Below are 27,872 nucleotides of genomic sequence, written 5' to 3'. Positions count from 1 at the left end.
GCCCTTTCACTGGTGGAAGTTGGAAAAAATACAGAGTGCTAATCCCACGCACCTGCTTTCAATTCTGCCCACATGGTTTTGGAGTAGGAGGTCTGTTCGCTCCGAATATTTCTACACAGTTTTCAAAACCTGCATTTTTCCATGCTAACACATCTCCGCTTGTCGGCACCTAATTGAACACACACACCCACCCCATGTGTTCACATGCTTACCCTTTACCTTCTCAGTCTGTGAGTGTGTGCTAGGATGACCACTAGATGGCAGTATTTGAAACACTCCCCGCGTGCTCAGGTGAAGGAAGTTTGAGAACTCCCAGATATTAATCTGTAGAATTTTTTAAAAAGAAAAAGGGGAACACTACATAGGCTTGTCAAGTTTTTGTTTTTACAGGGAACACGATTAAGATATAAATCAACTTCCACTCTTTCCTGAGAGAAACATTTTAACCATAAAGAAATAGGAAAGATGGAATCTAAACATTGGGGATTGTTCTCTAAACCTAACAAATGTAGCTTTACGGAAAACTGACCACATTGTCCTTTTGTCTTCATTTTGATGCCAACCAAGGAAAGTGTCATCATGGACAGCATTTGGGAAATAAACCTAGAGGACAATTTGCAATTCCAGGATTGTTTCCTTGAGTGAAATCAAGATCCTTGGGCTGCACTATCTTATCTCCAAATTGACCCTGAGACCTAAGGATTTCCATCGAGAGGCACAAAAGAGAAGCAGCAATTGCCACTTGATCAAACCAGATTTGATGAAAATAAGAAGCGTGTATCCAGATGACTACCTAGGAATCCCTTCACATATGCTGGCTGTGTTGCTGAGCTACCTGCCTGATCATCTGGACTCCTTCGGTCTTCCTTTGCTTGTCAGGATCAAAGAGGATCAATGTCAAGCCTCCCTGGCCTTTGGGATGAGCCCATCTAGGCGAACTTCTGCTGAGACAGGCCTGCAGGATCTTCATGCTGGTCCCAGGTTGCTGTGTGAGGGCGGCACCAACCCAGACCCTCCATCTTGGCATCTTGCTCTTACTCACCAAAGAATTCTGCAATAGAACACGGGGCCCTATCTGCGTGCCCCCTCTTCTGTGGCAGAGGTAGGATGAGACACCGTGCACTGTGAAAGGAGGTGCTAAACACAAATATAGTGAGACAAAGTATAGGCTTTCAGAGAGATCTAATTCTAGGGCGTGGACAAATCACCTCACCTGTCTAACCCGCAGCGTCCTGAAGATCAGGAGAGTAATAGTGTATACCTCTCAGTCACAGTCTGACTAAATGAGGTGATCTGTGTTAAGTGTGTAATACAGTACTTACTGTGTGCTTAATATGCATTAACAAATATTAATCATGTAATCAATTTCGGTGCAGGGTGCTCCTTTCTAGAGACAGGCAGGCTGCTTCACCCCCAAAGATGCCTTTCTTCGGCAGCTGAATACTGCACATACTGTTTTGGAAGAAATTTGCTCCTGGTAAATCTCCACTTCTGAGTCTCTGATTCCCTTTGAACAGTTCTTTCTCCGCAGCAGGTCACATCACTGAGAGTGACTGGGACGTTAAGCAGCCTGAGGATGCAGGAGACCCGGGATGTCTCCTTCTAGGACCCCAGGCAGCTCTGCCTACTCACAGGGATGGCAGCAACTTGGTATTCAGAGTGTGGGGAGTCCAGTTAAGCTTTTCCCTCATTCACTGTACTTTATTCAATAGAAAGTTCCGCAGCTGGTATCTCCCCAGCAAAACTGTGCAGCCTCTGGTAAGGTTGGAGAGCTCAGAGAAAACTCCAGATAACCAAACACACTGAAACTGATACTGCGACACTGGAGTTGTGGGTTGACTAAGCCCAGCCTGATTAGGAAACCCCTCGCTTGTCACTGCCACAGTAGTGGATGGAAATTGGTCTCTGGAAGGCTGTGCTTGTACTGCCACCTAGTGGCTAAAAAAAGCCAGACTCGCTCTGGGGAGGAACCTGAACCCCACAGTCAGACCCAGCTGGGCAGTTACTACCAAGAACTAACATCTTCCTTAAGGAAATTTTGTTCACAGCTTTGCAAGCTAATCCCCTAATTTAATTTAATTTAATTTAATCCCATCGTGCCCCTAAAGCACTGCAACACTATGAGATTCAAGGTAGAGCCAAAAGACCAGCCTGGGAGTCTAAAGGCTCATTTGAGTCACTAGCTTATTGTATAGCTTTGGAGAAGTGGCTTAAACCTTCCATTTCCTCTCAGAAAAGTGGAAATTAACAATACCCAGGTTTAGTGGCTGTGAGGTTTACACCCCTTTATAAACTGCATGATGTTCTCCCCTGACATCTTGCTCCCCCACTACCTGGATTCTGCCTTTGCAAACCCCGATGCCCATGCCCCACCCTTCAGTAAAACCAACCAGACAACCTCCTCTTATTCCCCAGGAAGTGGAGACCCCTCTCCCTTGGTAGTGCTAAAACAGAAAATTAAACAAACAAAAAAAGTGGGAAAGATCCAGTCCAGGATGTGCTCATGGAAAGAGCTCACAATAAAAAGGGCTACCCCTGCCATTCACAGCCACCCATTTACCGGGATAACACTTCATTTAGAGGACAACATACACTCTGAGGTGGGTTGGCAACAGACAGGACATACTGAGTTTATATGCAGTGGTGGCCCCCTAAGTGGACACCAAGGACTCTGCTTGTCTTCCCCAGCCTGGGGGCCTGGGCCTGGGCATTCATGTGTGACCTGGAAGGGAGGGGGCATTCTCAGAACAACTTTCTGCCTGGCTCAGCCCATTTGATCTCTGAAATCCTCCCAGGATCTGAGATTCTTCAAGCCTTTCAGGGCTCCCCTAGGCTCAGTCCCCCCGCCTCTCGTTCTCCATGGGGCTGGCTGTAGCTGTGAGTGAGTCCTGTGTCCCTGGCTGACCTCTAGGGCAGAGATCTCCCAAATTACTTGATTGTCCGCCCCATCTGTAAAATCATTTTCAGCATGCACCTCACTATGAATATTTGTGTGTGTAACTATATTAATATATCATGCATATTGCAGGACATTTGCAAAAAATTGATAATCTAAAGGGGTGGGAAATTAATACATAATGTATCATCACTCCTGTGCCCTAGAGTGCATGCAGGTCTGGGTAGATCTGGACCCTTTCTCTGACTGGAAGAGCTGTAGCCCAAGCATAGGGAGTTTATATCTCATGAGCGGCATTAGATAAGAAAAGCTGGACACACAAGACAGATCCTTTCCTGAAGTCCCCACATAAACTGAAGCTTAGGAAGACATTTGCTGGGAAAGTTGTCAAGGTATGAGGAGGAAGCACAATTCTCCTCCTAAAATACACGGTCCTCAGGGTGTCTCAGAAGAGCGTGGCCATGCAGGATGGAGAAGCCCAGACACAGGTCACTAGCTTTCTTGTCCTGTCACAGGATCTTCTGATTCTCCTTAGAGGACTCTTGCCATGACTTGCTGAAATACAGATAAACAGCTCTCCAGCATCTACTGGATACAAGAATTAATGGTTCATTTACATACTCTGTATCATTTAACCCCCAAAGCAATCCTGAGAGATCAGTGAGAGATCAGTGAGGCCCCATCGCATAAGGAAACTGAGGCAGGGAGAGGTGAAGTAATGCCCCAAAGACCCCGTATCTCATCAGAACCAGGGTCTCCCAATTGCTAAATCCCCCAGATTCATCGTACAAATTCAGAATAGTCACCTCTTGATAATATTAATATAAAATCAGTTAACATTTATGGATTGCTTAATCTTTGTAAAGGCTTAACTGCTGCATTTGTTCCTCACAAAAGCATTATGAATTGGTTCAATTATTTAAAAAGGAAACTCAAGCTTCGTGAGGTAATTTGTTCAGAGTTGCCAGTTCTGTGAAGTTGTGAATATGTGATGTCTGACCTCAAAGCTGGAAACTGTAACCATTACTTTCTTCCCTAAGTCAGTCTGGCTCTGCTGACCGGGAGATGGGAATGCCAGACGCAAAAAGCAGCGTTCAGAGATTGCGGAAGCTTCTCCCACCCCTGAGTACTGCCTGTTCTGGGAAGGGTTTATTGGAAGGGGTTTCTATTAAATAAAATTAGTCTATCTGATTAAAAGGCAGGGCAGAGCCAGGAGTTCCTGTTCAGAGTCCATGTGAATCTCTCAACTTGTTTTCTTGCTATGAAATGGAGAGGCTGGACAAAATATTCCCCAAGATCACCTTTACCTCTGGGGCACGTGGGTGGCTCAGTCATTAAATGTCTATCTTCAGCTCAGGTCACGATCTCACGGTTTGTGGGTTCAAGCCCCACTTCAGGCTCTGTGCTGACAGCTCAGAGCCTGGAGCCTGCTTAGGATTCTGTGTCTCACTTTTTCTCTGACCCTGCCCCACTTGCATTCTGTCTCTCAAAAATGAATAGATGTCAAAAAAAAAAAAAAAAGATCGCCTTTACCTCCAATTTCTATGGTTCTAGAAAACAGAAATGGACATTTTTGTGTGGAGAGGGGACATCTGAGAACAAGGATACTCTCGCTGTTTAACATGGAGTCAATTCTGCTCCCTGCCTGGAGGACAGTAACCCCCCAACCATGTTCTCTAACTTCTAACCACATGCTGTTTGTTCTTTTTAATTTAAGTATCATGTAAAAAAAAATCAGTCCATTTAATTCCTGAATTTTAGGGAAATATTCTTTATCTTTGGAGACTCCTTGGTTTCAGAGTATGGGACTTAAGAATATCAAACAATACTCACATGGCCTTGTCCTCTGTGGGTGGTTTTTTCCTCAACAATGAAACCAGAGTTTTACCCCAGAATGTACCAAGTCCCCGAAAGACAAAATTTGGGCGATATATTGAAATAACAGGTTCAAAAAGCCTTCCTAAGAGTTAATAGTCTGTAAACATCCTTTTAGCTAATTTTTAAAACTTATTAAGTGTTGTGTACGCTCACGAGGGAAACGTTTACAAATATAAAAATCTAAGCTGGTTTAGAAACTTCCCGTGATAGCTTGCTGCCTCTAACCTATGGCACAGGACAGTGAATTTGCAGTCATCCCCCAGACCACACCTGCCTGCAGGTCAGGGGCCATATCTCATACATCTTATTTTTCCACAGCCATGGTTCAGTGCTGTCCCTGTTTGTTGAATTGAATGGATTTTTAGGAAAGAGGAGTTCACAGGTTCGTTTAGTCCTGCTACTGGACAGATTTAATAGAATGTTATTTGCCAGCAGAGCTAAGATATTTTCAGGCACTGTGCTCCTCATAGGCGGGCAGATGTAAGGAGAGCTCACTAACTCCTCACTCACAGGCAGCAGGAAGGAAGAGCAAGATTATTGGGAGCCTCTGAAAGCAGAGGCTAGTTTGGTTCTGGAGGCTACTCCCTGCTCATTTTTTGGTATTTCAGCATGCCCACATCATACCAGAAATAGGCTGTAGGAACTGGCCACCCGTGAACATGTAACTGGGCCCAACCGCCACTGTGGATAGAAGAGCCTTCTTACACCATCGTCCGCCTAAAAAGCAAGATGTGTTGCCTTTAGTCTCTAGGAGCTTGTGGCCTTCCATGTTGCAGGATATAAGGGTCATTATTAGGTCCTACCTACTCTCCCATCTTTCCAACTAATCTCCTCTCATACGAGCTAGAAGTTCCCACCTTTAGATTTTATTTTATATAGAGCTCTAGAGAGGAAAGAGGCTTAAGAGATCATATGCCTGCTTTGTTCAATATAGTAGCCATTGGCCACATGGGCTAGTGGCTACCTTATCTAAAGTACAGAATTAGAACATTGCCATCATCACAGAAATTTCTATCAGTGCTAGCAGACAAAAAGCACCCATTTTAAAGGCATAGAAGAGATTAAATAGTCATCCAAGGTCCTTGGCAGAACTATGAGTGAAATCCAGTTTTCCATACTTGAAAGCTACTTCTTTCTTCACTACACTAGAAGAGGTGTCATTTAAAATACCCAGGGAGAGGGGTGCCTGGGTGGGTTAGTTCGTTAAGCATCCAACCTCGGCTCAGGTCACGATCTCACGGTCCATAAGTTCGAGTCCCGCATCAGTCTCTATGCTGACAGCTCAGAGCCTGGAGCCTGCTTCAGATTCTGTGTCTCCCTCTGTCTCTGGCCCTCCCCCACTCACACTCTGTCTCTCTCAAAAATAAATAAATATTTAAAAAGTTTAAAAAAAAAAACTAAAATGCCCAGGGAGAGGTATTTTTTTTTCCTTCCTTGATGACATGTTAATTCACATCATCACAAGTTAACAAATAGGACCAGCTAGTCCTCCCTGGATACAGTCAGGGCAGACAGTGTGGACAGCCAGGTAGGATGAGTCACAGGAGATGAGGGTCTATCATGACTCAGGACATAGGACAGGCTAGCTCAGACACAGGATGTATGTTGTCCGTGTCTGTATTCCCAGGGCTTGGACCAGAACTGGGACTTCACTGTGCCAAAGGACATGAGCCAGGGGCAGCACAAGTTGCTGGGTATCAAGCAAAGGGACAGTAAAGGAAGACTGGAGAGCTCTCACCAGCGTCTTCAATAAGAAGTAGAGTGTTGCTGGGGCACCTGGGTGGTTCAGTCAGTTCAGTGCCTGACTCTTGATTTTGGCTCAGGTCATGATCTGTTGAGTTTGAGCCCCGAGTTGGGCTCTGTCCTGACAGTGTGGAACACGCTTGGGACTCTCTCTCTCTCCCTCTCTCTCTCTCTCTCTGCCCCTCCCCTGTCCATACATGAATGTGCTCACTCTTGCTCGCTCGCTCTCAAAATAAAAAAAAATAAACAAACAAACAGAAAATAAACAACAACAACAACAACAACAACAAAAAAAACCAAGAAGAAGAAAAAGAAGTAGAAGTAGAGTGTCCCTGGGCAGTTTTTCACTTTGTTTTGTCTTGGCCGTCCAAATTTATGCTTTATTTATTGGGATGTGTGACACCATTCTGGAGCTGTTAACCTTTGCCTTAGTTCCTATCATATGATACTTAGTAATGAATTTCAACTTATTGTGAAAACATAGGCCAGACATAGGTTGAAAGTTTTGTTTTATTTTGTTTTGTGTAGCTATAGAGCTGAGTCTTAAGAGTGTAGGATTAGAACTGGGTCTAATCTCCAGCACTTTTTGATCCTGGGCACCTCACTTAACATTCAGTATCCTCATCTGTGAAGTGGGAGAACAGGAAAGATTCCTTGTCAGGATTGTTGAGGAGATCAACTGAGGTAATATTTAAGACAATGTGCAAAGCAGAGAGCTCAGTACAGGTGTTAATTAGTCATTATCTTTATTGTTCCCTCATTTGGCACCTCCTTCATAGCAATTATGGTACTGAATTCTGGGTGGCCAGCATTACCTTAGGTTTACCAGATGTACATTTCCCACCCCCCCCTCCCAGATTTATTGTGTTTAAACAATGGATGGATCTACCTTATATCTTTATTTGAAGATGATGTAGTCACAGTCTGGTTTTTGTGAGGCAGCACAGAATAGTTTAATGGTTCAATTAGCTCCTTGAGGAGATACATGGTGCTTGAGATATGCCAAATAAGCAGCATGCAACCTCTGTGGGGAGAAAAGAAGTCAGCCGACTTCTTGTGAAGACACAGCTTCCTGCAGAGCCAGATGTAGTTCACATTTTCCTCTTGCTTTTTCCCAATAGAAGTGCTCAGGGGGGATAAACTTTACTTAACCTAATTAATTTTAATCACAGCTTTCAAATCTCATACTGTGAAAAGAATTACAAATTGGAATACATTAATAGAAGCCATAGTTTATGCTGTAAGCTAATCATGAAATGTGCATTTACATTTTCTGCATGAGTTTGCAATTACCATTAAAATAAAATTCCGTTATGTCCTTTTAAATTACCAAAATGTGAAGAGCAGATTGAGCCAGGCCCATTTTTGTGCTAAATTACTAGAAGAATGTCTAAATTTCCAAGAATCAGACAGCTTCCTTCATTTGAGTTGCAGCAAGGAATGATTTTCAGTCATCTGCTCCAAGCTATTTCTGTTTTTAAATAATAATCTTTTAAACTAATTGTGCAAATGCTTCACCTGCTTTCATAGGTGGTCCATTGAGTTTAGTACAGAGGACAAATTATATATATTACATTATTATATATACATCTGTATAAATATCTGTGTGACTGTGTGCATACATACATGTGTCTGTACACATACAGGTGCATTTAGATCTATACATGTAATTTTGCTTTTAGGTTCCATGTAGGCTTTTATTTTATGGAGGTATGTATGGAAGTAAATGCTTCCTGGTTCCTCAGAAGATCTGAGGCAGTTTAGAGGAAACACAGAAGATGCAGTCATAAGATTTTAATAAAGAATAAGTTCCCAAGTCAGAGGACAATGGCAAGACGTCGGCAGAGTAATGTCATTGCCTCTACGTGTGTAGGGCTCAGCAGTCTTTTACCTCCTTTCACACACTTCCTCCCACTTGGTCCTGTGGTAGGCTGCACAGGGGAGATCGTCTCCATTTCACACATGAGGAGACTGAGTGTGTCAGTGAGGGAAAAGAGTGGGTCTTTCAACTGCAGTCTGAGGCTCATTCTACAGGAAGGCTCTGGGAATCTAGAATCACAATTTTTGAACTATGAGGTCAAGGAGGAACAGGTGGGCATGAGTGGTGACCACGTGCCAACAGCATCCTGGTGTCTCGATATTAGTGATGGTGAGGTGCAGCCTCCCCAGGGTACTTTATGAAGCTTCAGCTGGTTTGTTGGCCATTTGGGTGGATTCATTTAGGCTTTAGTTTCCTGGGAATATTTTATATTGAATTATCCCTGGGGATGTTGCTAGTAGCTCACTGGCTGGTTCTCTAGCAAGGCACAGAAATAGCATCCCACAACAGCAGCAATAACTATAATAGCAGCTTCCAGTTATTGATTACTTACTGTGTCCAAGACCCTTTGTCATATTATAGTCTTCCCCTTCAGTGCTTTGTCTCCTTTTTTTCAGGTAAATATTCCATTGCTGCCGAAGTTTCTATTCAAGATGGATTGAAGATGCCCACCAACCAGTTTGTCTACCTGTGCACATGCCAAGATCATGAGGGCTCTTACCCCTGGCTGGGCTACATGGAGGCAGAGGTACCAAGAGAGCCAGGACTCTTTTTCCAAGAGTGGTCCAATTCCAGATACTAGGTCTCCTTTAGATGCCAGCTTCTGACCTGCTTCCTCCTGGCCTAGGCCTTCCTTTATTCATGGCTGACATTACTTGCTTTGGAAGCAAATATCAAAAGAACCGGGGCGCCTGGGCGGCTCAGTCAGTTGAACGTCTGACTCTTGGTTTCAGCTCAGGTCATGATTGCACGGTTCCTGGGATCGATACCCGCATCGAGCTCTGTGCTGCTGGTGTGGAGCCTGCTTGGGATTCTCTCTTTCCCTCTCTCTCTGCCCCTCCCCCATTCATGCTCTCTCAAAATAAATAAATAAAATGTAAAATATATATGTATCAAAAGGCCCTACCCTAGGATACCTCTGGCCCAAGCACAGAGCCTGGATCTCATTCATCATCATAAAGGACAGTGGACAGTGTAGGGTACCTGAAGGCCTTGGGCTTTCAGATCATGCAGACCTGAGTGTGAACTCTGGCTTCACTGTGCGCCCACTGGGAGGTTGGATGATTTAGTGAAATGCTCTGCACTTCAAGTTCCTCATTTGTTAGCAGGGATTTATAGTCTGCTTTGCACAGGCTTTGGCTGAAGATGAAATGTGACAGCTGTGTAAAGCTTAAATATGGTCCCTGGCACATAGTCAGTGATAAGTACCCCCCCTGACTCTGAGGCTCTGCCCGGACCTTTGCCTGAGCTCCTGCTTCCTTTTTCTGTGCCCCTTAGTATCTTAATTCCTGTCACAGGAGGCGTTTGGGCCTATTTTCTGAGCAAGTGCCAGCCCCACACCACCATTTCTACCTCCTTCTGCCCCACTTCCACCCTTCACTTCTAGGTCTGTGGAGCCAAACCTGAGGGTCTGGACTCCTGCTGGATGGGACCCTATCCCAGGGACATGGAAGATCCAAACACAGTCCTCTGGCAGACTCTGCACTATTAACTACTGGTTTGAGGGCAGTGAATCCCCTGTGGTCTGTCTAGGGGGCAGGTGATCAAGGCTGTGGCAACAAGGGTGTTAGTTGCTCAAAGTGCGCTCCGTGGACAGCAGTACTGGCATCACCTGCGAGCTTGTTAGAAATGCAGAATCCTGGGCCACTGAATCAGAATCTGCGTCTTAACAAGATCTCCGGTGATCCATTTTCCGGTGGATATCAAGGCTTGAGAAGCCCTGGACTGGACCCCAGAAGACAAGGGCCCTGGGAATCATTTCTACAAAAGAACATGGATTCTTCATTCCAGGGATGAGCATTGGTTTCTAACAGAGAATCCAATAGGTATGTTCAAAACATGCATTAAAGTCAAACTTATCTGTGTAGGAGTCAGTTTTGTCTTCTTTCTAGGTTGTCTAAATCTTTCTCTAAGACCCACAAATAATACAGGATGCTGCTACCTTGCTTCAGATTAACTTGCTTGTCCTCATGCCATTCAGTTAAGTCTCCCAGACCATACCTACCCCAGCCCTTTCCTATCATGGAAACACAATCACACACAAAAAAGGCTTACACATATACGTAGATGCATACACATACATGGACATACATTACACAAACACACACACTCAACAGGGGCCATGCCATTTCCCATTCCGGGACCTAAGCTTATGTTGTCTCATCTGCCTGGGATGCCTTCATGCCCTCATTTGGCTGAACTTTAGTCTTCCTTTAAGTTTCATTTAAAGTGTCAGTTCAATGGTGCCTGGCTGGCTCAGTCAGAGGAACATGTGACTCTTGGTCTTGGGGTTGTGAGTTCGAGCCCCACATTGGGTGTAGAGATTACTTAGAAATAAAATCTTTAAAAATAAAATAAAAAAGTGTCAGCTCAGCCAGAGTCACCATTTTGCTCCAGCAAGGGATTTTATACAACGGCTGTGTGATGGTATTTCTATCATCACCACATTGCATTACAACTGTTCTGTTTATGGCTTGATCATGTCCTGGAAACACTGAACCAAGTCAGGGCAAGGGCCAAGTTGTATTTATTCATCTTTGTATCTCCAACACCTAACGCAATGTTAGGCACATTGTAGAATGCCCTGAAAATGCTTATTGCCTAAGTGAAGTGGTAAAAAGCTTAGATTGTTCTAGTGGCTTCACATTTTGTCCTTTGAAATTTAATAAGAATGGAATAAAATTACTGCAGACTCAAAGCGTTTGGGGAAAATTCTGTTAAACCTTGCAACCCAAATGGAAAAAGCAGATCAAAGGGAAATTAGATGGCAATTTGTTTTTTAAAAAAATCTGCAGCGGCATTTTAATTAGAGAATATTCTTCTCATTGAAATTAAGAACTCCCAGGGAAATACTTAGTATGTTAGAAGATCTCTCCTCACATTTTTCCACCAGCCATTGCAGGACCTGCTGAGCAGCCTTTGTGAAGGAAAGCTCCAAGGAGGCCAGGACACAGCACAATGAGACGCTCAGCACTGACACAGCATTCTGCACTTTGCACAATTAAGGCTCTCACCTCTCCTCACCCTGCAGGGAGAAGGTGGCAGTATTGACAGGTCTTGATGGCTGAGGTAAGAGGCTCTGAGCATAACTGACCTGCTTGATGCACACAACTGGACTGTCACAGGCACAGCTCAGCATTCTGGATCCCTTTCTCATGTCAACCAGTCTTTCCCTTACCTTGGAATGTAATCCCTTTTGACATATACATCACACTCTAAGGTTCTTCATAAGGAGGCAGTCTGGACTAGATCAGTGTTTCCTAGAGGTGGGATGTCACAGAGCAGTAAAATAGTTGAAACTAAATTTAAGGGTGACTAAGTTTAGAGTTGCCAGTTTTATTTTGCTGACCGGAAATGCTAAGAAAATCTATGATCAGAATTATGTCATAAAAGAAAATAAATGTTGACATTAAAAAAAAAATCCTGGGGCGCCTGGGTGGCTCAGTTGGTTAAGCATGTGACTCCCGATAGCGGTTCCGGTCGTGATCTCGCTGTGGTGAGATCGAGTCCCATGTAAGGCTGAGCATGGAGCCTGCTTGGGATTCTCTCTCTCCTTCTCTCCCTCTTTTTCTGCCCCTCCCCTGCTTGCACTCTCACTCTCTCAAAATAAATAAACTTAAAAATCCCAGAAAAAAGCTCAACTTTTAAAAACCTGAATACATTTAGCTTTATGAAAAACTCACTGCATTTTTATTTTATTTTTCTCATTTCACAGCAGGCCAATGACAATGAGCGATAGTTTGGAATAGTGTTTAGGAGATATGGGCTTTGTCAATCTTTAATATGCTAGATTCATGTATTTGTTGAAATCCTGAAGCCAAGCTTTCAGAGCAGAAAAGTGAGTGAAAGCTTGCGTGCTGGCATTCCACACCCAGGCCAGTCACTAGCTTGCTCCTTACGTAACTGTGGCCAGAGGCACAACTCACTCAAGCCATGACTTTTCCAGAATCGGTATGTCTCAGCTTTCTGTTCATTAAAGAAGATGGGGGACTTGAAACCTTGGTGTGATATTTCACAATGAGTTTTACGTAGGATTAGGCTAAGCAAATGTTCTGAGCTGAAGATTTTGTCCCATGATGTACCCTACTCTTATTTTTGCTTTGCCCGCACAAGAAAAATAAAGAAGATAACTTAGTACTGAGATGTGAATTTGGGGGCTTATATGCTAAGGGAAAATAAATATGAACACAAAACTCTGTGTACATTATAAGAAAATTATGGAATATAAAGACTAAAAATAATTACAGTGATTGGTTGATGGAGGGGGGTTGTGGATAAATTTCTCTTACATGTTTTCCAAGTTTTGTTACTATTTATATTACTTTTGGAATTGAGAGTAATTTTGTAATTATAAATAAGTGAGAAAAACTGAAGAATGACATCTTTACTGACTTTTAGGGATGCCACTGAAATGCTGTAAAAGCAAGCTGCAAACTAATGACAGTTGTGGCAGACTGTGTTTGCCAAAGAGGCCACAACAACATCATCCCTCCCACAGACTCCTCTTACAAAGGACCTAACACTCCTCCCATTGAGCCCTTACCCTTGAACATGGACAGATCTTTTTTTTTTTTTTAATTTTTTTTTAACGTTTATTTATTTTTGAGACAGACAGAGCATGAACGGGGGAGGGGCAGAGAGAGAGGGAGACACAGAATCGGAAGCAGGCTCCAGGCTCTGAGCCATCAGCCCAGAGCCCGATGCGGGGCTCGAACTCACGGACCGTGAGATCGTGACCTGAGCTGAAGTCGGACGCTTAACCGACTGAGCCACCCAGGCACCCCGAACGTGGACAGATCTTTGTAATGGCCTCAACCAACTGAATATAGTAGGACCCAATGTGACCTTTGAGGCTAGATTATAAAAATGCCACATACCTCTGGTCTCCTCTCGTGGGACACCACCGCTTGAATTCAGCTTCCATGCTATGAGGAAGTTCAAAGAAGCAGCCCATGTGGAGATGAGAGACAGTCCTCACTTGGACTGTCAACTGCCAGACATGTAAGTGAAGAAGCCTCCAGATGATCCAAGCTCCAGCCTTTGAGTCTTTCCAGAGGCCTCAGACACCATGGAGAAGAGATGGCTGTCCCTTCTGTGCCTGGGTTAAATTCCTGATTCATAGAATCCCTAATTCTAAGCAAACTTAAATGATTGCTTTATATCTTTAAGGTTTGGGGTTTGTTACATAAGGAATATATGTGTAGTATAATTCTCTTTTAGTAAAATTAAGTAATAAGAGCAAAAATGAAATCTCTGTACATCTATCTATCTATCTACCTATCTACCTATCAACTATCTATCTAAGACATCTATACAGTTGACCTTTGAACACTGCAGGGTGTTGGGGCGCCACTCTACCCACCACACAGTTGAAAATCCAAATACAATTTTTGACTCCCCCAAAGCTTAACTACCTAACTACTAATAGCCTACTGATGACTGGAAACCTTACTGATAACACAGTTGATTAACACATACTTTATATGTTATATATATTTTATATACTATTTTCTTATAATAAGCTAGAGAAAAGAAAATGTTATTAAGAAAATCATAAGGAAGAGAGGCGCCTGGGTGGCTCAGTCAGTTAAGTGTCCGACTCGTGATCTCGGTTCAGGTTATGATCTCACGGTTTGTGAGTTAGAGCCCCATGTCAGGCTCTGAGGTGACAGCATGTTTGGGATTCTCTCTCTCTCCCTGTCTTTGCACCTCCCGCTTGCACATGCACTCCCTCTCTCTCTCTGAAAAGAAAGAAATAAACTTAAAAAAAAAAAGAAAATCATAAGAAGAGAAGATACATTTATAGTACTGTACTGTATTTACTGAAAAAAATCCATGTATAAGTGGACCAGCATAGTTGAAACCTGTGCTATCCCAGTGTCAACTATATAAACAAAAACACCCCTGTACATGACACATAACTACAACAATTGTTATTGTGTTAAAATAAACATAACAAAATTTACTATTTTAACCACTTTTTGGACTTTTTAAAAAATATAATTGACACACATCATTTTAACCATTTTTAAGTGGACAGTTCTACAGCATTACGTATATGCACACTGTTGTGTAATCATCATCACCATTCACCTCCAAAACTTTTCCACCTTCCCAAACTGAAACTGTACCCATTTTAACACTAACTTCCTCCTCCCACCCTCCCTTGGCCCCTGGCAACTGCCCTTCTGCTTTCTGTCTCTATTAGTTTCACTCTTTGAGGCACCTCATACAAGTAGAATCATATAGTATTCGTCCTCTTATGACTGTATTTGTCTTCTTATGACTGGCTTACATCGCTTAGCATAATGTCTTACAGGTTCAACCATACTGTAGCATGTGTCAGTAGTTCCTTTCTTTTTAAGGGTGAATAATACTCCGTTGTATGTGTATACCACAATTTATCCACTCCTTTGTCAATGGACACTTGGGGTTGCTTCCACCCAAGTGTTGTAAACAATGCCATTGTAGCGTAACGTACAGACTTGTCGAATCACTGTTGTACACCTGACACTAAGGTAACACTGTGTATCAGCTACGCTTCAATTAAAAAAAAAAAATAACGCAATAGTAAATAATGTTGCTATGAACGTAGGTGTGCAAATATCTGTTCAAATCCCTGTTTTCAACTCTTTTGGTTATATTCCCAGAAGTAGAATCTGGGGAACATATGGTAATTGTTTTACATTTTTTGAGGAAGTACCATACTGTTTTTCATAGTGACTGTACTGTTTTACATTCCCACCAGCAGTACCTAATAGTTCCAATTTCTCCACATCTTAAACAATACTTGCTATTTTGGAATTTTGTTTTTTATTTTTTTATAACAGCCACCCTAGTAGGTGTAAAGTGGTATCTTATTGTGAGATCTCATTTTAAGCATTTTTTAAAATGTTTATTTTTGAGAGAGAGAGAGAGAGAGAGAGTACGAGTGGCAAGGGGCAGAGAGACAGGGAGACAGAGAGTCCCAAGCAGGCTCTATGCTGTCAGCACAGAGCCCGATGGGGCTTGAACTCACAAGTTGAAATCCTGACTTGAGCTGAAATCAGGAGCCGGATGCTTAACTGACTGAGCCACCCGAGTGTCCCATGAGATCTTATTTTCATTTTCATTTCCCTAATTATTATTAATGTTGAGTATCTTTTCATGCGCTTACCGGTCATTTGTATATTTTCTTTGCAGAAATAGCTATTTAAGTTCTTTGCCCATTTTTAAATTGGGGTTTCTGTTTGTATATAATCTTTTAACTGTATATATCCATGAACAAGGCAGAGGCAGAGAAAAACAGCCAACAGTGTTACCTCAGAGAGTGTGTGCTGGGAATAAGGAGACCAGGAAAAGTGAGTCCTCTTTGCCTTTTATGTCGTGTATTGCCATTGTTTTTCACTTGTCACCAACATGTGTCATTAATTGAATAAAGAAAAAAATTAAAGAAATGATCAATACAATGTCATTTTGCTTAAGTATCTTAAAATATCTGACTTGAGGTTTTTTGGTTTTTTCTTAAATAGTACAGCCAAGAAAATGAAAGTCTTGAGCTGACCCTCGAAGCAAATTTCATAGGTAGTATTTCAATAATGAGAAGAAAACTTCATTGTTCTCGCTGAAGATCCTTGGCCTGCCTTTCCCCTTCTCTCCCCTCCTCCCTTCTGGAAAGAGCTCAGACTAAGAGAGGAGCCTGTCTCTCTTTAAAGAGAGTATTTGTTTCCATGGTAACTTGCCTTCTTCATCTTCAGAGTTGTAAACTGGGAAATTCTATTACAGGCTTACCCAGGCAGTTGCTTTTGAAATGGTGTCTGATATTAGCTATTTGTTTCATTCACCTTTGCTGCTCAGGAATCTTTTGAATTTGGTGATTCTGTTTCTATCAAATGAAGGAAGTAAAATAAAGCAATATGAGCTGATTATAATCGGTCTGATTGGGCCTGCTGTGCATTGTCGTCAGGAACTGTCTGTCGCTGGCTGTGTTGGTGACTATGTGATGTGTGAGGCCCAGGCCCACCTCCACACTGATGCCCGCCAGTGGAGCCCAGCACACAGAGCTGCTTGGGGATGCCCTGCAAGGTCAGCTGGAGAAGAAACAGAAACTACCTCTGTGGTCAAAAAATGATGTCTTGTTAATGGATTTCATGTCTTATCTATGAGATTCTGATATGGGCAGGTGGAGTTATTACACTCCTGCTGTGAAAGCAACTGTAGTTCAAATAGGTGCAAATAAAGCCAGTAACCAAATTATCTGAGGCTGGTGATTTTCATTTCTGTAGTAGCACCTATGCTTGGAAAGCTTCAATTATTGACTCTTGGAATAGAAGGTTTTTAAGGTTTATAGTCCACTGTGATTGCTATGCATGAAATCTATATGGTTTTTAATCTTTCTGAACCCTCAAACAAATGACATGTAAATCAGTTTACAGACAGAAAATCTCTTGAAAGCACCTTTTCTACTCAGGAAACTCAGCTACTTTATTTCATAGGAAAGCAACTTCATGAGATGATACTGGAAAAATGACATTCTATTGGTTTTCCTTTCTTTAAAAAAGCTAATTGCTAATCAACAGTTTACCTCCAGCTTCTAAACAGAGTTCTTAGGTGACATATCAGTATTTAAAAATATTTAGATTGGGATGATGAAAAAGTTCTGGAAATGGAACGTTGTAAAACAATGCAAATGTACTTAATGCTACTGAACTGTACGCTTAAAAATGGTAAAATGGTTAAAATGGCAAACTTCATGTCATGTGTATTTACCACAGTGAAAATAGTATTTAGAATTTTCCAATTGGAAAATACAAAAGTTTTTGCAATTGCTAAAGAGAAGTACATTAAAACACAATTATCTGAGTCTTAGACTCCTAGCTTTTTTTACCAACTTTTTTGATTCATAATTCAAAAATTAAAAAAATGTATATATTTAAGGTGTACAACTTGAGGTTTTAATACATGTGTATATTGTGAAATGATCACCACAATCAAACTAATTTTTTTAAGTATTAATGTCTTTTCCTTTTATAAAATAATGTTTATTTTTGAGACAGAGAGAGAGAGAGAATGAATGAGGGAGGGGCACAGAGAGAGGGAGACAAAAGATCAGAAGTGGGCTGTGCACTGACAGTAGAGAGTCCGACGCAGGACTCGAACTCAGGAGCCATGAGATCATGACCTGAGCTGGAAGTTGGATGCTTAATGGACTGAGCCACCCAGGCGCCCCAAGCTAATTAAGATATCTATCATCACATAGTTGTCATCTTCTTTTTTTAAAATTTTTTTTTTTTTTTTAACATTTATTTATTTTTGAGACAGAGAGAGACAGAGCATGAACAGGGGAGGGTCAGAGAGAGGGAGACACAGAATCTGAAACAGGCTCCAGGCTCTGAGCTGTCAGCACAAAGCCCGACGCGGGGCCCGAACTCACAGCCCTCACGGACCGTGAGATCATGACCTGAGCTGAAGTCGGCCGCCTAACCGACTGAGCCACCCAGGCGCCCCTGTCATCTTCTTTTTGTGTGTGTGTTGGGTGTGGTAAGAACTCTTAAGAACTACCCTCTTCACAAGTTTTAAGTATACAATACATATTCTTAACTACAGTCACCATGCTGTACATTATTAGATCTCCAGAATTTACTCATCTTGCCTGAAAGTTGTACCTTTTGACTAACGTCTCTTTATTTTCCCCATCTCCCTTAAGGCCCTGGCAACAACCATCCTACTTTCTATTTCTGTGAGTTTGACTATTTTAGATTCCACGTGTAAATGAGATGATGAAGTATTTGTCTGTGTCTGGCTTATTTTGCTTAGCATTATGTCTTTCAGGTTCATCCATGTTGTTGCAAATGGCAGAATTTCCTTCTTTTTCAAGGCCAAATAATATTCTATTGTACACACTCTCTCTCTTTCCCTTTCTCTCTCTCCACATTTTCTTTGTTCATTCAGTTGTTGACATTTAGGTGTTTCCATGCTTTGGTTACTGTGAATAGCCAAATATCTGTGGGAGTACAGATATCTTTTTGAGATTTGGGCTCCTCACTTTCTAGGAAGCTTTCCTTCATCCTTAAACTCAGGCTCCTCAGAAAATTCCAAATTTCAGTTTCTTTCATCATTTTCAGTTCTGAAGCATTTAAAATGCTTTCATTTGCCCATGAAAGATGATAAAAGTACTATGTTCAGTAGCCCCTACCCCTACAGACATATTTGTACTACTCTGTTCCCAACTCATGCCTTGGAGGAGTCTGCTGTCTCATAAGGATCATCAAAGGACATAAACGATCCCAGAATTGCAAGGGATCTCTGTGGCCACCTCAACTGCTGTCCTGCCAAAGTAGGCTTTCCTCTCCGGCATCTCTGACAGGCGGACAGTTTTTGCCTACTTCCAGTGATGAACAGCTCTTCACCTCATAGGCTGCCCACTCTACCTTTGATCAGTCTCACTTACCACACGGTTGGTGGATAGTTTGTCTTGGCCCTGTGTCAGGCACTGGAGACACCAAAGGGAACAACATGAATGTGGTCCTGCTCTCATAAAATTTACATTAGAATGTTTTTCTGTCGTTTAGGCTGAAATCTTGTTCCTTTACCTGAAGGTCACTTGCTCTAATTATGTCTGCAGTCATATAGAGTGCATGATGCCACTAGTGAGGGCCTGCCATGGGCAGCCCAGTGCCAAGAGCCCTGGTGGCTTCATTTCTTTTACTCTTCACAGAAATCCTATGAAGCAGAGACCATCACTGTGTCCATTTTGCCACTGAAGAAACTAAGACTTAAATGGTTATGTATCTTGGGGCGCCTGGGTGGTTAGTCAAGCATTCGGCTTCTGATATCAGCTTAGGTCATGATCTAGCAGTCGTGAGATTGAGCCCCACATCAGGCTCTGTTCAGCACAGAGCCTGCTTGGGATTCTCTCTCCTCCTTTCTCTCTCTCCCTCTCTCTGCCCTTCCTCTCAAAATAAATAAATAAATAAAAGTTATGTATCTTGCCTCACTAAGGTCATACGGTTACTATCTGTTTCTGCATTTGTATTCACTCATGCATTTATCAAACACTGGTTGGGAATCTACTGTGCAACTACCTGGCAGTGGAGAAAAACTTGGTGGTAGCTGTCCTAAAGAACTCATGGACAGGGGTGCCTGGGTGGCTCAATCGGTTGAGTGTCTGACTTATGCGCAGGTCATGATCTCGCTGTCCATGAGTTCAGGCCCCGCGTTGGGCTCTGTGTTGACAGCTCGGAGCCTGGAGCCTGTTTCAGATTCTGTGTCTCCCTCTCTCTCTCCCTCTCCCCCGCTCATGCTCTGTCTCTCTCTGTCTCTCTCTCTGTAAAAGATAAATAAACATTAAAATTTTTTTTTAAAGAACTCACGGACAAATGGGGGAAGATATCAAGCAAACGAACAGGTATAATGCAGTGCACTGGGCTGTGCTCTGGTGGTGATGACAACTTGGAGGAAGGTCTCTCATTGAGTCTATGGGTCCAATCAGGCTCCTGATCAATGCAGCCAGCCCCTGCTGGTTTCTGTAACACATCTGGCCCTCCAATCCACCCATCACCTGTACCCTGAGTGATCTGTTCAAACCGTGAATCATTTTTGTCATATTCACTCATTTCTTTGTTCAGCGGACAAATATTTTTGAGTGCATACTTTGTTAGCTTCTGGTAAATAAATCAGATATGGTCAGCACATTTACAGAGTTTGTAAGGTAGGTAAGAAAAGGATATAGGCAGATGAATAGGATTATTAAAAACAAAACCAAACCATACAATCATGGAGGGAAACAGTTTAACAGTTTCTCAAAAAGTTAAGCATAAAATTACCATATGACCAGCAATTCCACTCCTAGGTATATACACCCAAAGGAATTGAAAACAGGTACTCAAATACCTGTATACAAGTGTCCATAGCAGCATTATTCACAATAGCCAAAAATTGGAAACCCAAATGTCCATCAGTGGAAGAATGGAGAAAGAAAACATGGTAGTATCTATACAATGGAAATTTACTTAATCATGTAAAGGAGCTGAACAGAAGCTAGGCACAAAATATTACATATCATACAATTCTTTTTATATGAAATATCGAGAATAGGTAAATCCATACAGACAGAAAACAGATTGATGGTTGCCTGCAGCCACGAGTTGGGAAGAATAGAGAATGACTGATAATGGTACAGGGTCTTCTTTTGGGATGATGAAAATGTTTTGAAACTAGACAGAGGTGGTGGTTGCACAACACTGAATGTAGTAAATGCCACTGAATTATATACTTTAAAATTGTTAATTTTCTGTTCTGTGAATTCCACCTAAAAAAAAAAAAAACAAAAACCCCCAAAACCCCAGAAAAACGTAACAAAGGAGCCTACTGGGATCAAGGAAGGATTCTCTCAGGAAGCACAGTTTAAGCTGAGACCTAAAGGTCCCAGCTGAGCAAGAGTTAGCTGGGAGCAGGTTGTTGAGAACATGCCACTGGCAAGAAGTGGGTGTGGATGGAGCTGAAGGGGAAAACAGTGGCCAGATGAGGTAAGGATTTGTAGGCCTATAAGTGTCTCAGATCTTATCGTAAATGCCATGGGAAATCTACTGAAGAGTTTTAAGCCAGGGACAGTTACAGTAGTCTACATGTTATGACTTTTGATTTCTGCAGGAATGGATGGCAGGGGAATACGAGGAAAGCAGGGATGCAGGAAGAATGCAACGCAAAACAGTGACTTGGACGAAGGCTCCCTGGGGCTGCCAATTGGTCCATATCCCCCCAGGGACATAACTGTCACCATGACCTTGACCCTTCTCAGTTTCTGTGGCCCACCTCACCCTGTCCACCTCACAGCCTCTGCTCCAGCCCTAAGGAAGGACCTTGGTCTTGAACCTCAGGAGTTCAGGAGGTACTGTAGTCTAAGGGTTGCCTGGGTGGCTCAGGTCATGATGTCACGGTTCATGGATTTGAGCCCTGCCTGCATCGGGCTCTGTGCCCATGGCTCAGAGCCCGGAGCCTGCTGTGGATTCTGTGTCTCCCTCTCTCTTTGCCCCTCCCCTGCTCGTTCTCTCTCTTTCAAAAATAAATAAACATTAAAAAAAAAAGAGGTACCACAGTCTCTTTCACTTGAGGCCACTGAACATTGTGCTTCTATTCTGAAACATTTCCCCGTAATATTTGCTTGGCCAACTTCTCTCCAACCTTCAGTATTCAGCCAAGGCATCCCTTCTCTCCAGATGTGGTTCTGGCCCCAGGCTACTATATATAGGGCCCCCCTTCAGAATTCCCTTTAGTACTCTGACCTAATTCTATGATGGCACATATCACAATGGGTGGCAGTTGCCTATTTTACCCCTTTGTTTTTTTCCATTAACTTATGAATGCCTTAAGGCAGAGACTCATTTGTCCTGATGCCTCGCATCATACACTAGGATAGATGAATTCTTTCACGAGAAAGGAGTCAGCACTCAAGATGGCTCCCCTCGAGGTCTCCTTTGAGTTTTTGGTTAACATCATTCCTTTTTCTCTCTGAAAATCTCCATTCCCACCCTCCCCACAGATACTATCCCTTGTTGAAATGCTTCTTTCCATTTTTCAGAATATCTACATTCTTATACAATATTAATCATAGTTCCACAGACTTCTCAATGGTGAACAAGCCTCTCACCGTTGCTTTTGTTCATAGAGAGCACAGAATCGAAAATGCTGACATATTTTTCAGTAGGAAATTTTTCAGTGTGAAAATTTTTCATATTTTCCTTCCTTTTTCACGACACTTCTAGCTCTTTAATCTGAACACTAGCAATTCACAAATAACTTATTTTTAAGTAAAGATGTATTATTCTAATGGACATTTCACCCTCATTTTGCAAGTACTGGTCAAATTTTTACTCTTGAGAATCCAATTTTTAGAAAATAATGCGCCTGGGTGGCTCAGTTGGTTAAATATCTGACTCTCGATTTTGGCTTAGATATTGATCTCATGGTCATGAGATTAAGCCCCGCGTTAGGCTCTGCACTGGGCAGGGAGCCTGCTTAAGATTCTCTCTCTCCGGGGGTGCCTGGGTGCCTCAGTTGGTTGAGCATCTGATTTCAGCTCAGGTCATGATCTCATGGTTCATGAGTTTGAACCCCGCATTGGGCTCTCTGCTGTCAGCACAGGGCCCACTTAGGATCCTCAATCCCCTTCTCTCTCTGCCCCTTCCCCACCCATCCTCCCTCCCCCTCCTCTCTCTCAAAAATAAATATTAAAAAAAATTCTCTCTTCCTCTGCCCCTCCCCCTCTCATGCACGCGCTCTCTCTCTCTCTCAAAATAAAAATAAAATATATTAATTTCAGTGTTACTCAGGACCTTATACGTTTCCTGAAAACATTCACCTATTATATCCCTGAGTGATGTTCAGACTTCAGCATAATGTTAAGAGCCCAAGCTGCTTATACTGAGTCCCACCTCTGCCATGCTCTAGCTACCGAACCTCAAGCAAATTATTTCACCTCCCCATGCTTTTGTGCCCTCATCTGTAAACTGGGGATAATAATGGTACCTACCTTAGAGGTTTTGTGAACATTGGACAAGTTAACGCTTATAATACACTCGGAATAGTGGCTGGAATTTGCAGCAGCAACAAATACCTTCTAAGGAAGGGAAAACAGAACAGGAGTTGCTGTGCATACTACAACAGCTGAGAGAGATCTCCTGTCTGCACAGCTCCACCTGCTTCTTTCTGCTTTATGTGCAGAGTAGGGACAGGCTGGAGGTACCTGCCTGGGTGGTGAACTCCAGCAATACACCCCACTGTGAAACACATCTTTCTAAAGCCACAACAGCCTTAGGGACCTTGGTCTGGTTGTCATGGTAACTTCCCACTTATCAAACTGATAAAAAAAAAAAAAAAGCATTCTTTTGAATGCCTAGACTGAATCATCCCCTACCGAAAGAAAAAGAAACAACATTCTTGATAGCATAGCTTTAACTTAATTTTCATATTAAAGACTTAATTGATAAGAAAAAGCTAGACAGTCTGAGGTCTAAATCTAAGCTAAATCTAAGACAGTCTGAGGAAAACTTAAAAAATGGAAAATACTTCTTCGCTTTTTTCTTTAGCTAAGCAAAATCAACATGACTGAACCATTGCTACTTTTTGACTCTATCAACTTTCTGATTAACCTTTAGTGAGCATTTATGCCCCGTTTGCCTCAAAAAGTAGAAGCAGTTTTTAATTCTATAAGAATAAAAGGGAATTAAATACGGGATTAAAGAATATAAGAATAAGAATCCCTTATAAGAATAAGGGATTAAAATCCAGACTAGCAACCATGTAGAGGATGTAGATGGCCTAGATGTCATCTACTTGGCACATGTGTTACTCAGGGGACAAGATATGGAGGCAGACACCTCCTTGGGGTTGGGCAAGGATTGAGAAAGGAAGGATCAGCAAACTCCACTAAAGGTCAGGAAGGTGGTTCAGCCAGGCAGGTGGAGCTTGGTGCCCAGTAGAAGGTAACTGGCCATTCAGGAAAGCAGCTGACATTGGAAAGTTCTAGCAGGGTATCATGGGCTACAGTATGGAACACCTGGCAAGAGACCATATTTGGATGCCAGATAGGCAGGGAATTGGACACCTTGAGTTGGATCAGTTGCTAACATTATTTGATGGTGGTGTTGACGGAATTAGGGCCTACAATCGGCAAGATCAAGGCAGGACTCCAGTCCTAAAGGGAAGCTGTTATCCTATCAGGGCATAAGCTCAGAGCCAGATGGGCAGTAAGGGGAAACCTTATGTTGAGTCCCTGAGTGGCCCACAGTCCCAGTGTGTGGACAGGACTGAGCCAAGTCACATGGAGGATCATGGCAGAGATACAGTAGTAGGAAGAGGCTCTCCCTGACTGGTGGTATCAGTTAGGCATACTATCTGCTCCAAGTGGCTGGAAATCCAAGTTGCTGTGGCTTGCTGCATCGGGACATTTACTAATTAACAAGAAGTCTGGAGAGTGTGATCTCAGGGCTGATGGGGCAGCTCATCAAGGTCATTCCCATCCTTTGCTCCATCACCCTTACAGGTGGGCTTTTTGTCACCATCATCACATGATGGCTCTATGTATGTATTAGGTCCTCACAGTGTCCTAAGCAGGAAGGACAGATGGGAGCAAAAGTCTGTCTGAAAAAAGAAGTCTGAAAAAAGACTTTTTCAGGAGCCCCTCAGCAGTCTTCTGCCCACTGGCCCCATGTAGGTGACTCAGCCACCCCAACCTGTAAAGGCAGCTCAAAATGCAAATCTCTTGTTTCCAGCTGCCACAGAGGCAAGGGAGAGGGCTGGTAAAGATGGGAATCTTTTTTACATAAATCTTCCTTTTAAATCTTTTTCTTCCTTCCATTTCCCCTTAATTTGAGCAGCACCCTAGATGCCCCTTCCCTCTCGCTTGTCAGAAGAATATCAAATTGCTTTGACTCCTTTTAGGAAAAAATGGTGTTGATTTCTTATGGACAGTTCATCCCTCTGAGACTGACCAATCCTTATTCTTTAGGGTCAGGTGTTAGAACATGTGAGCCTTGCACCACAACTTGTAGCCCACAGTGAGGTGCGGCACGAACAGCTGGACAGATGGCAGCCCAAGAGAATACTACCCTACATTCTTTGTCTTGGACAACTGCCAGACTCTCATGGGCCAAGGAGAGTCAATTTCAGGCCGTTAAGTTTTTGACTTCTTCCCCTCAGCCCAGTCTATGTCCTTGGACAGAAAAGGCCTAAGCATATAACAATTAAACAATTAAAAAAAAAAAAAAGTATGTAACTAAAAGATGAGTTCTCCCAGAGTAAAATGTTCCAGAAAACAGTTGAGCAAGAAGACCATTATAGGGTCTTCTGACCTGGAGGTGTCAGCCTTCCGAGGATGAACATACTACAGAACTGGGTATATCTTGGGGAGAAATGTAGAGGCCACTGGGCAGCTAGACTGGAATAAAGACATAGACATATCATATTCATGAATCAGAAGTTTTACTTCACTTGTGCCTCTTCTAAAGAAGTTGCTGAATGACATAGCATAGCCACAGGATGACAGCTCAGAACTGGCCTGGAGAGCACCAAGTTTGTATGGGAGCTCAGGGAATTGTACTGGGTGTCTACAGAATGATGGCTTCAGAGAGTAAATAGATCTGCAACTGTTTGAGAATATGAAAAATTATTAATAGGTGTGGGTGATGAATCTGTTGGAGCATTCATTTTTAAAGGTGATAAATCTAGCTCTTCCTTGGCATTGCCTGTGGAGGTGGCAACCATCTCCTACTTGGTATCACGGCTGCCCTCAGACCTCTGGTGAAGTACTAGGTCATTAAAAAGAGGACCAAGAAGTTCATCTGGCACCAGACTGATCTATCAGAATGAAGCACAACTGGTGGAAACCCAGAGGCATGTGGGTGTGCATAGGGTGTGCAGAAAAATCAAGGGCCAGATCTTGATGCCCAGCATTGGTTAGGGGAGCAACAGGAAAACAAATAACATGCTGCCCAGTGGCTTCTGTAAGTTCCTAGTGTTAGAAATAAGCCCATCAACCCAATCAAAGGAGGGACGCAGAGTCTCGGAGCACAGTGAAGTGAGGCTTTAATCAACATTCTTGCAAGAGCAGGTGTCTAACAGGCACACTTGGGCCAGTTATAGCAGACAATTTATTTCTTAGCCTGAGTCCCTCCCCTGGTTCCTCATTGGCTGAGTACTACAGAGGTTACAGCCTTACCCTGATGTCATCTATGTCCACATAAGGCAAAAAGTAGTCTGATTAGAACAAATGCACATTCCCGGAGGTGATGCAGAGACTTTCAGTCTCTCCTCCCTTTGTTCTCTGGCACATGCTTATTGCAAAGCCCATGAAAAGAAGCCCGCAAAACAGAGAGGGAAAGAACAAGGAAGTGTCTTAGAGTTTGGGACTCCATTGTGGCCGGGGGTTCATACATATTTCCAATAGGTTGTTAAACCTGTTGTTAATTAGACAGCACAGCTTTTATTTGGTATTTCTGAAAATGAATCATCTCCCCTACTTCTCACACTAGTCCATAATGTGAGGGAGCTTGAAGTGCTGCTGATGTGCAACAAATCTCACTGTGCAGATTGCTCACCATGTCTCCCCCCAGAACTGCAAAGCCATTGTGGAAAGAGCAGCTCAGCTGGCCCTCAGAGTCACCAGTCCCTATGCCGGGCTGTGCAGCAAAGAAAATGAACAGACAGCTTATGTGCATGTTGTATTTGTGTTAATAAAACCATAAAACTACCAAAAAAAAAAAAAAAAAAAGTGATCATCTATCGACAAATGAAAAAAAGTACTAGGAGAAACAAATGGTTTTTTTTTTTTTTTTTTTTAATTTTTGGGACAGAGAGAGACAGCGCATGAACAGGGGAGGGTCAGAGAGAGAGGGAGACACAGAATCGGAAACAGGCTCCAGGCTCCGAGCCATCAGCCCAGAGCCTGACGCGGGGCTCGAACTCACGGACCGCGAGATCGTGACCTGGCTGAAGTCGGACGCTTAACCGACTGCGCCACCCAGGCGCCCCGAGAAACAAATGGTTTTAAGAGAAAGGCAATATAATTACAGTCAGACCTTACTTGGCTTAGTTGTGAACACTAGTTATATAGTCATAATGCAATACTGAGTGATTTGATCCAAAATTGATCTAACTATATTGGGATGAAAGGGTAGGGGAAATGGGAGAGGTGTGCATAAATTGGTTAAATCCTCCACTACAATATGAAGTCGAAATTTTGGTGTGCAGAATTCAAAAGTAAATAGCAGTATAAACATATTATTTACAAGCATGGGGTTGTTAAAAAAGAAACAGACCCCAAAGGGAGTCTCCTGTGCTAAGCCCCATTTCAGCATAATGGGTTAATACCTAACCTAACTGTGGTTGTTGTCTCTCCCAGGAGTGGAATTTGGAACCAATCTGTCAGAAATTCCTGGTCAACACTAGGGAGTTAATCTGCATAATAGACTCCTGCCCTTCCCCCTAGGGAAAGTGACGTTGCCTGAAATAACCCTTTTTTAAAAATGACTTCCTTGTCCATACCCCCTTCTGGCTATAAAAGCCTTAAATTTTGTAGAGCTCCTCAAAGCTCCTTTCTACTTGCTAGATGTGATGTTGCTCAATTCATGAATTGCTGAATAAAGCCAATTAGATCTTCAAATCTACTCAGCTGAAAATGGATTTTAACAAGGTAAATAGACTGATAGTGAGAGGTGGGGCAAAAGTTGTTCATTTTGCTGGAAGATAAATTTGATTTTGAAACTAGGTGCACATATTACCTTAAAAAATTAAAATCCATCTGTAAAATGCATTTAAAAAGTCAGGCAAATAGTTAATTAC

General features: G+C 42.6%; 1 long non-coding RNA gene across 2 annotated transcripts; it reads left to right on the top strand.

The window, feature by feature from the left end:
• The first annotated feature begins 332 nt into the window (after window positions 1-332).
• LOC109263419 (uncharacterized) lies at window positions 333-21,588 on the top strand. Of its 2 annotated transcripts, XR_002078197.2 has the most exons (5): window positions 333-1,102; window positions 8,954-10,381; window positions 11,449-11,624; window positions 15,824-16,267; window positions 21,186-21,588. It is a non-coding gene; the product is annotated as an uncharacterized LOC109263419 (long non-coding RNA). The 2 variants fall into 2 exon arrangements; XR_008422957.1 differs by lacking the exon at window positions 15,824-16,267 and having other exon boundaries at window positions 334-1,102.
• The last annotated feature ends 6,284 nt before the right edge of the window (window positions 21,589-27,872 follow it).

The sequence above is a fragment of the Panthera pardus genome, unplaced genomic scaffold (assembly GCF_024362965.1).
Source record: "Panthera pardus isolate Hobbes unplaced genomic scaffold, ASM2436296v1 HiC_scaffold_17, whole genome shotgun sequence".
Lineage (NCBI taxonomy): Eukaryota > Metazoa > Chordata > Mammalia > Carnivora > Felidae > Panthera > Panthera pardus.
The sequence above is the reverse complement of the archived record's forward strand: the minus strand, read 5'-3'. Positions and strand labels throughout refer to the sequence as shown.